We start from the raw sequence: 15,286 nt of genomic DNA, 5'->3' as shown, positions 1-15,286 counted from the left end.
AGCAACTAATAACTATTTACATGTACATATATGCTTTGTTGTTAGGGGTATTGTATGCAACTGAATTGACCTGAAATAAATGTGACCCTTTCAATTAAGTATTTATTCTGCAATAACCAAGAGTAGGCAAGGCAAGGCAATTGTATTGATATGGCACATTTCATGCCCAAAGGCAACCCAATGTGCTTTACAGATTACACAGAGTAAATCAAAATAAAACACAAACAAAAGAAACAATCAATTGCACAGAGAAAATAAAAAGAAGATTAATTAAAATCAATAATAATAAGTATTTGGCTCATATTTTTGCACATTTGAGCAGCATAGAAACTAAAGGCAGCTTTGGCATGTTTAGTTTTGACTCTGGGAACAGCGAGTAATGTAAAAACAGCTGACCTAGGAGGTCAGTGAGGTTAGGATCAGGAGATTTGTTAAATATCTTGGACATAAACTGTTCAGTGATTTATTGATAAACAATGGATAAGCGGATGTCATCTGCGTACATGTATGTAAAACCTTACGTTTTTGTAAAACTTCAACGCAAACTTGTAAAGATTAAATTACAGTAGACTGAGAAATAGACCCTTGTGGATTGAAACTCCACACTCCACTTGTTGGGAAATACTCTGATGTACAGCTACCAATTGATACAAAATGGTTTCTGTCTTGAAGGTAGGATTTGACCCAATTAAAAAAACCTTCACAAGAGCAGTCTTGGTACTGTGGTGGGGCCTAAATCCAAACTGGAAAATATCAACATAGTTGTTAATTGCCAGAAAGTTGCTGAGTTCCATCCATCCATCCATCTTCATCCGCTTATCCGGTAGTGGGTCGCGGGGGCAGCAGCTCCAGTAGGGGACCCCAAACTTCCCTTTCCCGAGCCACATCAACCAGCTCCGACTGGGGGATCCCGAGGCCAGGTTGGAGATGTAATCTATCCACCTAGTCCTGGGTCTTCCCTGAGGCCTCCTCCCAGCTGGACCTGCCTGGAAAAACCTCCCCTAGGGAGGCACCCAGTTTCTGAGTTGTTTAAAGAAAACTTGTCAATAATTGTACTAATAAATGGAAAATTTGATATGGGCCTGTAGTTGTTTAGTACAGATAAATCCAGATTAGCGTTTTTCTTTTTTAATTTGCTTGATCACTGGAGTTTTTAGGGCTTTGGGGAAGCCCCCTGAAATCAGTGAGCTGTTTACTAGCTGTGATGCCTCTGTTACCAGGCAACTAAAAATGAATTTAAAAAAAGAGGGCAGTGAATCAAGGAAGCACGTGAAGAATATAAGGTGTAAAGGTTTTTCAATTTGCTACTTCAAAATCAGTCATCTTTACCAGATTAGTTCTAGAATTGCTGAGAGACATATTATTTATCTTAAGTGAGGATCTTTAGATTTTTCAGTAAAAAAAGAAGCAAAGTCATTGCATGCGTTCAGGAAGAATTGATACTTGTAGTTTGGTAAGTTTATCCACAGTGGCAAACAAAGTAAGTGTGTTATTATTCTCTGAGTTATTGATCTGAGACAGGAATGATTTACTTTTTTATTACTTTTTTGATTACTGCATTTTCAGCCATTATGCGCTCAGCTGTCCAACACACTGTTTTTTATTCCTCCACGGTGTCTTTTGGAGAAGTGACTATAACTCTAACTGGTGCAATTTCATCGACATTTAAGATTTTATAATAAAAATTGCCCAGAAGATCATTGACTGACGTTGACAGAGAGGAGGGTATCATGGCAATTGCCTGAGAATATGCTACGCTCCTACTGTATGTTTACTAATGTATCATTTTTTGATTTTTTCAGACCTAATGTGAATTTCCACTTTGACAGTCATACAAAACACAGAAATGATCTGAAAGGGCAACATCAAAGACCATAACATTGGAGATTTTAAGAGCTCTTTTACATACCGAGAGAGCCCAAAGTTTTCAAGGATAGTGGTAATCTCTTGAGCATTCCTATCATTTGGGTTATCAACACAAATATCAAAATCACCAGAAATAATTACACAGTCAATTACATTACCATGTTTTAGTGAAAAACGTAAAGTCAAGCTTATGATGTGCTGTTTTAGGCTCAGGTTCGGAGATTATTGTCACTTTGCGAGGATTAACAATAAGGTCTGATAATGATGCAAAGTGAGTTGGATTCACCTTGTTACTTCTATTTCTAATCGTACAGGTTTTTTTTTTATATTGCATGATCAGGGATGATGTAAACAGAGTGAAACACTAAATGAAAAACATCTATAGTTTTTAAACGGTAACTTGACAGTCAGTACTCGATTGTTTATTGAGATTAGCTTCTTGAATCAGCACCACAGTGGAAAGGATAATATAAGCAATCTGAACCCAGTTTTAAGCTGGACACATGGTGACCAGACATGGTTTAGCACAACTTTTTAAGAGAGTGATTTTTTTATTTGGGAATGACATAGTAGTGGGTGTCTCTTGCTGGGTCCTGCACATAGCAAGGCACAGTTGGGGGATAGGGTTGTGGGCTTTTGAGTTTTTTTTTTTTTTTTTTTACAAATGCAAGGACATCATTCAAACACACAATGCTCTCACACAGAGAAGTACACCATGACCCACACACAGTATTGATCCACTTTAAAGACTAAAATACCTGATCTAGTATACTGAAGCCACCACATCAAATAAGTCACTCTTCGTAATAACATTCTATTGCAAACAATAAAGATAACATCAATGAGCATTAAAATTTGAATTTTAGAGCAGAATTCAGTCTTTTGTGAAATTTAGTGGAAGTTCAATCAGAAAGACTCCCTTTACGCTCTCATTCAGTCACAAATTTCGTTCTGTCGCTCCTGCTTCTACTTTATCTGCTGACTATGGGCGTTCCCTCTGAGTTAAACCAAACTAGTTTTGCCACAATCTCTCTAAGCCAATCATATTGCTGCTGTCAAACTTTTAAACTATTCCCCTCTCAGCTGCTGAGTTGTTGAACCAATACAACCCTCTTGCACCCCATTCACCTCCTCTCTTTATCACACCCAGTGCCCAAGGTTCCTTCCACTGTGTTAATCCAAAGTCCTTCTCCACATCCTATCATCCAAATCTCAACTCTAGTCTTCACATATGGAAAACATGTATTTCTTCACTCTAAATGAAAGTCTTTCTTCATTGAACTGAGGTTGACCTCCAAAATACAAGACAAAAGTTAAATGAAGGGGTATGAAGAGGATGATGTTTTTTTATATTGAGTAAACTTTGGTAAGACCTGAAACCTCTCAAATCCTATTCCTAAACTTCAGCTCAATGAGGTCCTGTGTGGTCTGTGAGATGTTGCATTGTATGTGCATGGGCTACGAGCAGCCACCCACAGCACACACAAATCCCACCAGGATAAGCCTTAAACCTCACCCACTTCAAAATGCCCTTGACCTCACACACAATAGCTGGTCCACACATCCACACAGCCTTGACATTCCTTGAAACGCCCTCCATCACACACACACAAACACACACACACACACACACACACACACACACACACACACACACAAGCAGGCACGCATGCACGCATGCACGCACGCACGCACGCACGCACGCACGCACGCACACACAAAGGAAGCAGAAGCAGTGCAATGAGACTTCCTTCTGAGAAAGGAAATGGTGAAAAGTCAAGTCACTTCCTGTTGAGATGTGAGGGGTGATCGTGTGATGGGGGAGAAAGGACAAGGGTCCCCCCTGGATGCCAAGTGGGTCAACCGTGCATTCATGCCTCACAGTCCCCCACAATCCCCCACATGATGTCAAAATAATACTCTAATGGCTGTCTGTCAACCAGTCAACGGAACAAGGATGAGTTGTTGCCATGACAATGGTCATAAAGCCAGCTGGATAGGCAGACATGGTGTGTATATATGATTTCATATCACACAGAGCACTGACATTTAGGAGACGTAAGCTACAGCCCTCAGCTCTCATGGAATATATTATACTACATGTAGTCTGGCTAGTTTACGTGCACTTTTCCAGAGTCTGTGGTTCTGCAGTATTATTGTTGTAGCTGAAGTATTCACCACACAGCTTTCAGACACCATAAAATACTGTGATTGGTGTTTTTGTGGTTCAGTATCAAACCTAGAAAAATCTTCTCCTCAGTTTCATTGTTCAGACTGTCAATGACAGTTGTGTTTTTTCTTTTGATTGTTAAATATTACATTTATTGTAAAAGTACCTGGCCATGATGTGAGGAGTAAAATATTGTTTTTCCCCATTCTGTTAGTGGGGCATATATTTACATTTCTCCATTCAAGTTCTTTGCATGGTGTTTCAAAATACCTTTAGCTCATGAGAGCCATACAAACCAGAACAAAGTACATTCTGCCATTACGTAAAAAACACGAGGCCTCTTACTTTTTTCTTCTCATGTTCTACTACCCTTGGAATTGTGAATCTAACACACTACCCCAGGGCTGAGATTTTACCCAACTCAACAATTTTTGGATTTACAACTAACTAACAGCTGTGAACAATAAAATAAATGACTATTGTTCTGTTGTAATTTTACATAATGTGATTCATACAGTGGTTTGAGAAAGTTTACTAAGTTTTTTCAAATCCTTAATTATGTGAATTATGTAAATAATGTATAATAACATTCCTTTATGTAAATACCGTACGTATCCAATTCCTTATATTTCTTTATTTCTTGTATTTCTACTCTATTTATAATATTGTGCAACTACAACACAGAGTTTCCCTTCGGGGATCAATAAAGTATTTCTGATTCTGATTCTGATCTGATTTACACACCCATGCTAAACTTGATTAAAAAAAAAAAATGTTTTGGAAATTGATTGTTTGGACAAGCCAACCTTTTAAGGACACCAATGTTCTTTATGAATGAATACTGTATTGTAAATAAATAAATGTTCTACCTACAGGGGGCATACGTATACACACCCCTATGTTAAATTCTCATAGAGGCAGGCATATTTTTAAAGGCCAGTTGGAATTAAACTAACCCCATACCATCACATACTCTTCACCCTACCTAGAGATTGACATGGTTTGATTTTAGTTATCTTAATAGCTGGTTTGATTTGCACTGAGAGATGATCTTATGGAAAGTTCAAAGTGTGGGGCTATTTTAATTCCAAAGGCCAAGGGAACTTTATCAGGATGCTAATCCATGAAATAACTGGCCTTTAAAAATAAAATAGTGCCTGCTTCTATGGGAATTTAACATAGGGGTATGTATTTTATGCCCCCTGTATTTTAAGGAAGAACATTTATTTATTTAGAATACATTATGCATTCACAAAGACAATTGGTGTCCTTAAAAGGTTGGATTTTCCCAAGTTTTTTTAATTAAGGCATTAAGATCAATTTCCAAAAGATGTTTTTTTATTCCGTTTTTTAATCAACTTTAGCATGGGTGTGTAAACATTCTCAAGCCACTGTATATTGAAGGCTGTGTAGGTTTCACTACATTATAAGTCTGCTTAATCAACTGGCTCCCATGTGGTTTCCTTCCCACTGAGGTTTTAATATCACCACTGAGACTTATTAGTTTGTTAAACTGCACTGAAGCAGGGAATGTGGATTTTCTTTGCTGATAGGACTTTGGAGACAGAGAGGATGTTGACCTTGACATAGTAATTTTTTATTTTGTTATTTCTTCTTCTAAATTGTGAGTAGGCGGTTTGTTTCACCCTGGTATATTAGAACTTCTGACAATAAACAGATTTCAGAGGTAACAGCTCATCTCATCTCTGGGAAAACAACGATTCATCTATGCTTTTTAGACATCATAAATAACAAATGGTAAAACAACATAAATGTTTGTGCATCGCATATTAAAGGCATCCGCAAATGGAATGAAGCATTTCATTATTGTTTAGAAAGGATACACAGTTTATGTTCCAAGCGTAGAATAGTAAGAGCACTTCTATGCTATCCTAGTCAGACTAAAAAGTGTTTCCCTGCCAGCTACTTTCTGCACACAGAAGAGGCTTTTTAAAAGCACAGGATGAGCACTTCATAATGCAAGTGCATAAAGAAACGAGAGAAGGGAAGGAGGGAAGAGACTAATTAAGATGTACACTGTGATTCAGGGAAATTGCCACATTCTCCCTCTCTTTGTCTGCAGATAGCTCAGAGAGAGTAATGCATCAATCACAGCTGTCCTTTGCAGCCCTGCTCTCCAACCTACATTCTCATTCACAGAGTGAGCTCTGCTTTGATCACAGTGTTTCAATATTGTATTTGTATCCTTTCTGTCTTTCCTCTGCAATGCTATTATTGATCTGATTTTTCACTGGCAAATGCTACATGTCTTACTTTGACCTAAAAAGGAAAGCACAGATTAATCTGCCATAGAGAAAGTTGTACGATTAATTAGTTATCAACCTACGGTGCACAGTTTGGCTATGGTTACTGTACAAAAGACAGTGTCAAATGCAACGTCCAGATCCTATTTTAACACGTATAGCATGGCCCATTGTGAGTGTGATGTCAGCTACACCCTCTCATCCTCCTCACAAGGGAGACTCCCATCAGGGGCCTTGTGGGAAGGATTGAGGGGAGTCCCGTAATTGGAGGCTTCTGTTATCTCCTAACCACAGCAACATAGCTGGCTAGACAGATTCCCATTTCTGCAGAAAACTGGCACATATGTACGCGCCTTTGTGAATGTCAAAAACTATATTTGTATGCAAATGCATACCTCAGAGTGCATGAGTGTACGTGTGATATAGGAGGTGTGGGTGCAAATATTTGAGAGACACTACAAAGACAGAACATTGTATTTATAGGTGTGTGAATTGTGAACTGATGAAGGACAGTGGCTTGACATTGAATATGTGGCCGCATATAAGAAGTGGTCATGTTTGTGGATATAATCCTTAAATTGAAACTGGTGCAGTAGCATGAATATTGTTCCGCATTTCCATTAAAATTACAGCCATACATAAGGCCTCCCAAGCCACTTTCAAAAGGAAGCTCTACATGTTCATGGCTTGGATTTCTATAACTTGTGCTCACTGCTAACAAAAAATAACATTCACTACCTCTATAACAAACATAACATAATCCTACGGACACAATGTTCAATGATCTGTGAAATATTACTATCATGTCCCCCCCTATTTTCTTATTGTAATTACGTTGTTACAATGTACAAGGACTCCACACCAGGACTAAAAATCTTCTCAAGTCAATTCTGTGACTACCTATAAATTGTAAATTCTTGAAACAAATGAAAAAAATCACCAGTGTTGAAAGAATATTGCAACCTGTTTCATCTACAAAACAAGAATGTTCTACATGAGTGTCTGAAAAAGGCAGGTTGATCCAGTAGACAACAACAACAAGTGGATTGGCATTGGTCACTAACTGAAATATTATTTCTGAAAGGCCAATCTTTTAATTTGTTTAAGAAATAATTATGTAAGCCAAATTGTCCTCAGTTCTAAATAACGTTTTAGCAACTTTACGGTACATATTTTGGTTTTACAGGTTTGATTCAGTCTCAATTCTTTTCAGCAAATAAGCTCTGATAAACCTACTGAACGCTACATGCCCAGCACTTAACAGCAGACATATACAGTAAGCAACTAGCTGGTGAACATAGTGGAGCTGTAACCACCTAAAGAGTCAGACATTTCCCTCAGAAGTAAGGGGAGACCAAAACAGGTTGACAGTGAATATTGGACTCATTGAAACTCCAGATGACGCTCATGTTATGCTCTGCGTCTGCTACTTATGTAAATAGGAAAGTTAGGAGACACACTCACCATGTCAAATAATGTACTGTAGGGCTCAAAAATTTGGGTCCCCCAGGAAAAAAGTTGTATTAATGGGCATAAAGAAGGCAAGAAAAGATGGAAAAATCTCCAAAAGGCATCAAATGACAGATTAGACATTTGTATAATATGTCACAAAAAGTTAGATTTTATGTCCATCATTTACACTTTCAAAATAACAGAAAACAAAAAAATGGTGTCTGCAAACATTTGGGCACCCTGCAGAGTTTACAGCATGCTAACCTCCCTTTGGAAAGCTGAGACCTGACCGTGTCATGGATTGTTCTCAATCATCGTCTGGAAAAACCAGGTGATGTCAATCTTAGGTTTTAAATGCCCCGACTCATCTGACCTTGCCCCAACAATCAACAACATGGCTTCTTCTAAGCAGTTGTCTAGAAAACTGAAACTGAAAATAGTTGACGCTCACAAAGCAGGAGAAGGCTATTAGAAGATAGCAAAGCGTTTTCAGATGCCAATAGCCTCTGTTCGGAATGTAATTATCAATCATCAGGAACAGTGGAAGTTAAAGCAAGTTCTGGAAGACCAAGAAAAATCTCAGACAGAACAACTCACAGGATTGTGAGCAAAGCAAGTCAAAAGCCACGTTTGACTGCACAATCCATCCAGAAAGACCTGGGAGACACTGGAGTTGTGCTACACCATTCCACTATAAAGAGATACTTGTACAGATATGGTCTTCATGGAAGAGTCATCAGAAGAAAACCTCTTCTACGTCCTCACCACAAAAATCAGCGTGTGAAGTTTGCAAATGAACATATAGACAAGCCTGATGCATTGTGGAAACACTTTCTGTGGACCGATGAGGTTAAAATCGATTTTTTTGGCCGGAATGAGCAAAGGTACATTTAGGAGAAGAAAGGGCACAGAATTTAAGGAAAAGAACCTCTGCCCAAATCTTAAGCATGAGGGTGAATCAATCATGCCTTGGGGTTGTATTGCAGCCAGTGGCACAGGGAACATTTCACGAGTAGAAGGAAAAATGGGTTCAATAAAATTTCAGCAAATTTTGGACGCTAACTTGATGCCATCTGTGAAAAAGCTGAAGTTAAAGAGAGGATGGCTTCTACAAATGGATAATGATCCTAAACACACCTAAAAATCCACGATGGATTGCAACAAGAGGCATAAACTGAAGGTTTTGCCATGGCCTTCACAATCTCCTGACCTCAACCTTATTTAAAATCTATGGATAGACCTTAAAAGAGGAGTGCGTGACAGACAGCCCAGAAATCTCAAAGAACTGGAAGACTTTTGGAAGGAAGAATGGGCGAAGATACCTCAAACAAGAATTGAAAGAATCTTGGCTGGCTACAAGAAGTGTTTACAAGCTGTGATACTTGCCAAAGGGGGCAGTACAAGGTATTAACTTTGCAGGGTGCCCAAACTTTTGCAGACGACATTTTTTTGTTTTTTTGAAAGTGTAAATGATGGAAATAAAATCTAACTTTTTGTTTCATATTATACGAATGTCTAATCTGTCATTTGATGCCTTTTGGAGATTTTTCCATCTTTTCTTGGCTTTTTTATGCACAATAATAATTTTTGTTTTACCTGGGGTGCCCAAAATGTTGACCCCCACTGTAATGTCATATTACTGTATGTGAAAGCACTATAAAATTCCTGAACACTTGTTCCTAACATCCCACAATCTTAACCCCAGTGATTCTCTGAAAGCTGCAGCTTCTTATCTTTGCTGTAAGCCACACTGACCGACGAGCCTGCCTTGAGAACTGCTTGAAAGCCAGGTTTCCAGTTGCACAGAGAGCCGTTCCTGCTGGGTTTTAAATACATGCACAGAAGCTTCTAAAAAACCTGCAGGAAAGTCTCACATCCTCATCCATTATTAATAGTGCCTTAAGCCTTCCTTGTGCTGGGGATGACAAACTGAAATCAGAAATAGAAACTTTGTCTCATAATACTGAAGGAATGGTTGTGTTTGAAATCTGAATTTGACTAGCTTGTCCTTCAGTGAGTTGTCCTTTGATTATAGTGTGTTTGGAGGGAATAGCAATTAACTGCTAATAAACAAAGCGGATAAGCGGATGAAGATGGATGGATGGATGGATGCTAATAAACAAAGTCAGTGGTGATTCCTGTCCCTGATGGTTAGCGAGGGGCACAGAGTTAAAGGTTAAGGGTCCAAGGCTACGGCACTGTGATTGCATGAGTGTTTCAGTCGGTTCAATTAATTTAAAAGCAACATCACAGTTGAGTGCTGAGGTCAGGCAAAGGACTTACATCTGCAGCTCATTTCTCAGAAGCCTCGATCTGAATTGGAGAAGGATTCCTGAAAAAGATACGAGGAAAACTGTGTCAGCATCTGTGTGTGTTACAAACCCGTACAAGCGTGTCATACTTTACTTGTTAACCAAAAGGAAAACCTGAGCATCTTTTGCTACAGACACACACCCACACATAGCTGAGGGTGAGGCTTTGCCATGCAGCATTGCAAATTGGGTTAAAATGATCAGATTGGGAACCAGTGCTTGAGGGCAACTTGTGTTTAGGCTCAGGCCAGCAAAGTATCAGCAAGCAGCTTCATCTTGTTGTCTACTTTACACTTCTCTGTCCCACTTTCTCTGTCTCTTCCTCCTCTTCCACACCTTGGAGGATAGTACAAAGGCACAGACTCGCTTTAGCACATTTCAATCACAGCAGTCTCCTACTCATTCTTATTCCAGTCGCTTTTATAACACCAAGAGTGTTACAGGAGCTATGACAATGTTAGATCAGGGCTCTTCTCTGTCAGTCGTACACTTACCATGTGTCCGATAACACTACAGAGTCCACACGGAAGAGTTAAATCAGTGCTCGGACACAAGACTGTATGTGTGTGTCGGTGTGTCTTTAGACATCTTCAGTATTTATTTGTGTGTGAGTATATGCTTGTTTGTTATATATTTTTGCATGGTAAGTGTGCAATCCACCCTTGTCAAAACACACTTTCTTTTTATGATTTCAATAGAAGTACTTCAAGCTTCTCAACTACAAAAGGCCCATACTTTGACAAGTGCCATCTTAAATCTGTGGGAGAAAGATTTTTTGAGGTCATGCTGTACATCAAACTGCATCCTGGTGCTCTTTTTTTGCATTATGGATTCCTCTCTTCCTCGGAAAGTCAGTGAGAAGACGCCTTTTATGTTAAAATTAAAATGCTGCTGTGTTCAGTGTTTTACTGTTTTATTCCTATACACATATCCAACTCACATCAAGAAAACTGTTGGATATTCTCTTTGATATTTTGGGAATTCATCTGTTGGTAGTCTTTGATGGTGGCAAACATACAAAATATTAAGGAGAGTAGATGGCACATAAACAACAGACGTATTCAATGCAAAAGAACAAAAACAATGTCCACATAGGAACTGTTCCTGTTTTAATATGCACATGAAACAAAGATAAACAGTAGGGGTGTTTCTAATTCTACACACATTTTGGGATGAGGATAAAGAAATTCGCTGGATTGAAATATGCTGGATGTTTGGTCAAAAAGTCAGTAAAATAAACAGGGTGCTGGGGCATCAAGTGCTTCAACCTAAACCACTAAATGGATCGTTTTTCCCCGTCTTCAGAAATCACCCATTCAGTATGAGTGTTTTTCAATCTTGCACTCCCCATCGGCAGATGACGATGTTTGCCTGTGCCTTCTAAAACCGTTACAATAAACAGTTCTCTGCAATCTCTAAATCTGCTACCTCTATGGTTAAGGTTTGGTTAGGTTTGGGCCAATAAAACTAATTGGCTAAGGTTAAGAGAAAGATAAAAAACAACCAGAAAACGATATCTGGTAGGAGAGAAAATGCACTGTTTTTGACTCAACCATCCATCCGGTCCTCTTGTCTCAGAGATTTTGTGGCGCTGCAATATTAAACTGATGGACATGTTAAATAGAGCAACCATGAAGGCAAAAGGAAAAATGAAAGGGGAAATCAAAACTAAGTCTAACCAGACTGCTAACAGAATTGGCAAATGTAAATAAAGTACAAAACTAAAATGAAACCAGGATCCAGTGATGGCTGTAAAATGTAAAGCTGTCCCTTTGGTTGGCTTTAATAACATACTGCAGGAAGAACCGGCTGCTCATCAGCCAGCTTTAGAGTTGGAGGAAGTACAAACTGTCATGTTTTTTACCAGACCATTCAAAATGGTCTAGACTCACCATTCTGCCCTGAATATAAACAACCATTGTATAAAAAAAACGGTTTCACTAAAGTGGTTGACTTTGATTTTTGGGAAATAATCAACAAACACAAACTCAAAAATGTTGTGACCTTTAGCAATAAAATGTCAAGAAAAAGTGCACACAAACACACATACAAACACCTCTTAACAGGGTTAAAGGTCATCTTATGTCAGCTTCAAGAAGAAGAATGACAAGAACAAGAACCCAGTCCAACATCACCTGTTAGTAGTAATCATATATATATATATACTGTATATACTGTATATTACATATATATACGGTATATACTATATATACCGTATTTATATACAGTATGTATCTCACATTCATTATAATATAAATATTTAAAGGGAGTAAGACTGCAGGTGTATATGCATGAAGCTACATCAGGGTGCTTTACACTTCCTGGGAGAGCAGAAACTCTAACAGTTTAAACTCATTCACACAGCACAGATGGAGTTGAATTGCAGACAAATGAAGTGCACTTTATGGAGTTTTGGGAATTGAATTGGGAATGGGTTTCATGCCAAACCCCTTTTCTCTCGCTTCATCGCCTACTGTAGATTAAAAGGACTAATGTAAAACTGCACTTCACTGCACTGGGTTGGTTGGGGCGAGTAAGATAAATTAGAAATGAGATTGGGAAACAGATTGAGGCATCAGGCCAGAGGGATCTGCTGATTGGGCTCTTCATTTAGGGAATGCAATATGAATGACTGGTTGTGGAAAATCTCTTTCTCAGTGATAGAAATTGGTCTGAATTGACAAACAATTACATTAGATTAGATGTTTCAGAATTTGCAGCTAAATTAAATGCATTGATTGAGGATTAGTTTTTACCACAGCAGAAGTTTACCACTTTCAGCCGTGCAAGAGTAGTTAAAAGAACATTTATCTAGCAAACATTTCAGCAACATATAGTTCAATGAAGGAGCTTTGATAAAGATTCGCAATACAATAGAGATTGATCTTGGGAATCACGTTTCCTGGGAGACACAGGACGTGCACTTGGCAACATCACTGGTACTTAACTATTGCAGTCCATTCAACTTTTTGCAATACATTGTAGCTGTAATAAATTTAACAAATATTCAATTGATTTCCATTCAATTTTAGGTACAGCCTCACAGAGACACAAGCATGGAAGTAGAGTATTGTTAATCCTTTACTTGTATACTTTTAAATCAATATTCTGTTCAGGACATGCCCTTTTGGTTTTGCTTTAAAAAACCACAAGGTTTATTGATCCTACTGTATATCATACATTGAAATGTTGAGCAACTCCTCATTTCTCGGATGTGCACTAAATTCCTCCTTCCTTTTGATTTACATGACAAACGTGTGCCAATGTTTTTTATCTGTTCTGAATCCATGCAAAGTAGATTGCATGTTCTTAAACAAAGGTAAAACAGTCAGTTGAAAGAGTCTGTGGGTGATTTGAGTTTTATTTAAAAAATTAGACTGTAGCTGATTAGTTACTAAACTCTGTCGCTGTGAACCAACCAGGTTATCATTGTTTTGTTAGGTAAAACACAAGCATGCTTGCGGTTGGTACCTCTGTGCTTCGGAACACGCATTATATGAGGATATATTATCCTTACATATATGTCCCCCCCCCACCCCATTTGTCTTAAATTCTCCCACTCACAACTCACTAAGTAAACTTTTCACTAGATACCACTAGTATAATACTAATTTTCCTTATAGTTGGACTTAATATAATAAAATAACAATAATTTAAAATAAGCAGTTTGGGGCTATCTGCCTACATAAGACTGTGATAAGTACATGAGACACAACAAAGTATCATTGTAATACCACCAACCATGAAATCCAGTTACTGCATGACCTAAAGAGTCACTATGTCCAGGTGCATAACCAAGCAAATGTTGATTATTCAAAGGCTCTAACTACAGAAAGTAAATTTTGCTCACAGCAACATAAATGTTGAAAACATTATATTCAGGTAAGGAGGTAAAGGCTGGTGAAAAGACCAACAGACACAAGAGTCCTTTTAGAAATCTGTTGGGCCATTTCATGAAGATGAGGACAAGAACTTTTCCTACTTATACAATTTGTATTATTCAGTGAGCAGATGGGAAGCAACTTGAGTGTGACTGAAGATCCCACAAGTTAGGCAGTGTGACAACTCTTTTGGACAGAATTACACACTCATTCCAAAATTATCTGCATGTTATAATTATGCTAATGACCCGGTAGCTGGAAGCGGATATGGCAACTGGATTATATGTGGTCACTGCAATAATGGAATTTGTGCGAGAGTGTGTGTATGTGTGTGTGTGTGTGTGTGTTTGAGAGAGAAAGACAGTGTACAGTATGACAACAAAAAGTATACCAACATGATCATTAATTATTAATTAAAATTGATCCTTTTGAATCCCTTTGACCTTGAAATAAAGATAGTTTTGGTAATATCAGTTTGCAACCAGCTTTAAATAGAGCATTTGTTATTTCATAAAAAGCAGGATCTGTTCTAATCATTTGGTGATCAGAACAAGATTGTCACAAGCTAGAATCAGTTTGCTGCTGATTTCCTGGGAAGCTATTCACAAAAATATTTTTTCCATTTCTTTAAAAGCATTTTACATCTTTGAGTGAACAGCTGCCGCATTGTTCACTGTGATTTATAAGTGGTATTGTCTTTCTTTTCTCCAACTTTTCCATGATCTTGAATTCTGAGGAATGCAGTCTGAAATTCCTCGGCATGTTTAATCTCCCAGATGAGCTACAGTATATTCAAAATGTTCTTACACACACTCTCTTTTACTCTTTGGACCCCATCTCGCAAGTGCAACAAGTGCAAAGTACGTCTTGGGTGCACTGTGCGAGCATTTCTAAGCGCTCCTCTAAGCGCTCCTATTTTGGTTTATGTCGGTGCAGCAGTGCAAAGTGCAAAAGGGCTGTGTGCGGTGGAGTATAGAGCGGAGGGTGGCGGAATTAATAAATACACCCTCATCCAGTCTCATCATTGGTCTTATTGCTATGAAACAGCTGTGCCAATCAAAGCAACACATGATGTTGATAACTCAACAAATGGAAAGACACTTTTTCAGGAACACACAGCATCACAAATCTGCAGACATATACTGTATATACTACTACTAATACTATTTATATAGTGAATTTTGATGAAGCTGTTTGTGTGATTGCATCAATCGGAATATTTCAGATCATAAATGAATATATATATCACATCATAAATGGTCATATCAATTTGTAGAATTTGACACAACAGCGTTTGCATCTTTATGCATTTCAAGAATAAAACATGAAACACCAATTTAG

At 38.2% G+C, this 15,286-nt stretch overlaps 1 pseudogene; it reads right to left on the bottom strand.

The window, feature by feature from the left end:
• The window catches only part of LOC116676891 (disks large-associated protein 4-like), a 42,030-nt pseudogene extending 31,934 nt beyond the window's left edge, over nt 1-10,096 (bottom strand).
• Between the last annotated feature and the right edge of the window lie 5,190 nt (nt 10,097-15,286).

This window comes from Etheostoma spectabile, unplaced genomic scaffold, assembly GCF_008692095.1.
Source record: "Etheostoma spectabile isolate EspeVRDwgs_2016 unplaced genomic scaffold, UIUC_Espe_1.0 scaffold00003985, whole genome shotgun sequence".
In the NCBI taxonomy this organism is placed as follows: Eukaryota; Metazoa; Chordata; class Actinopteri; order Perciformes; family Percidae; genus Etheostoma; species Etheostoma spectabile.
The sequence above is the reverse complement of the archived record's forward strand: the minus strand, read 5'-3'. Positions and strand labels throughout refer to the sequence as shown.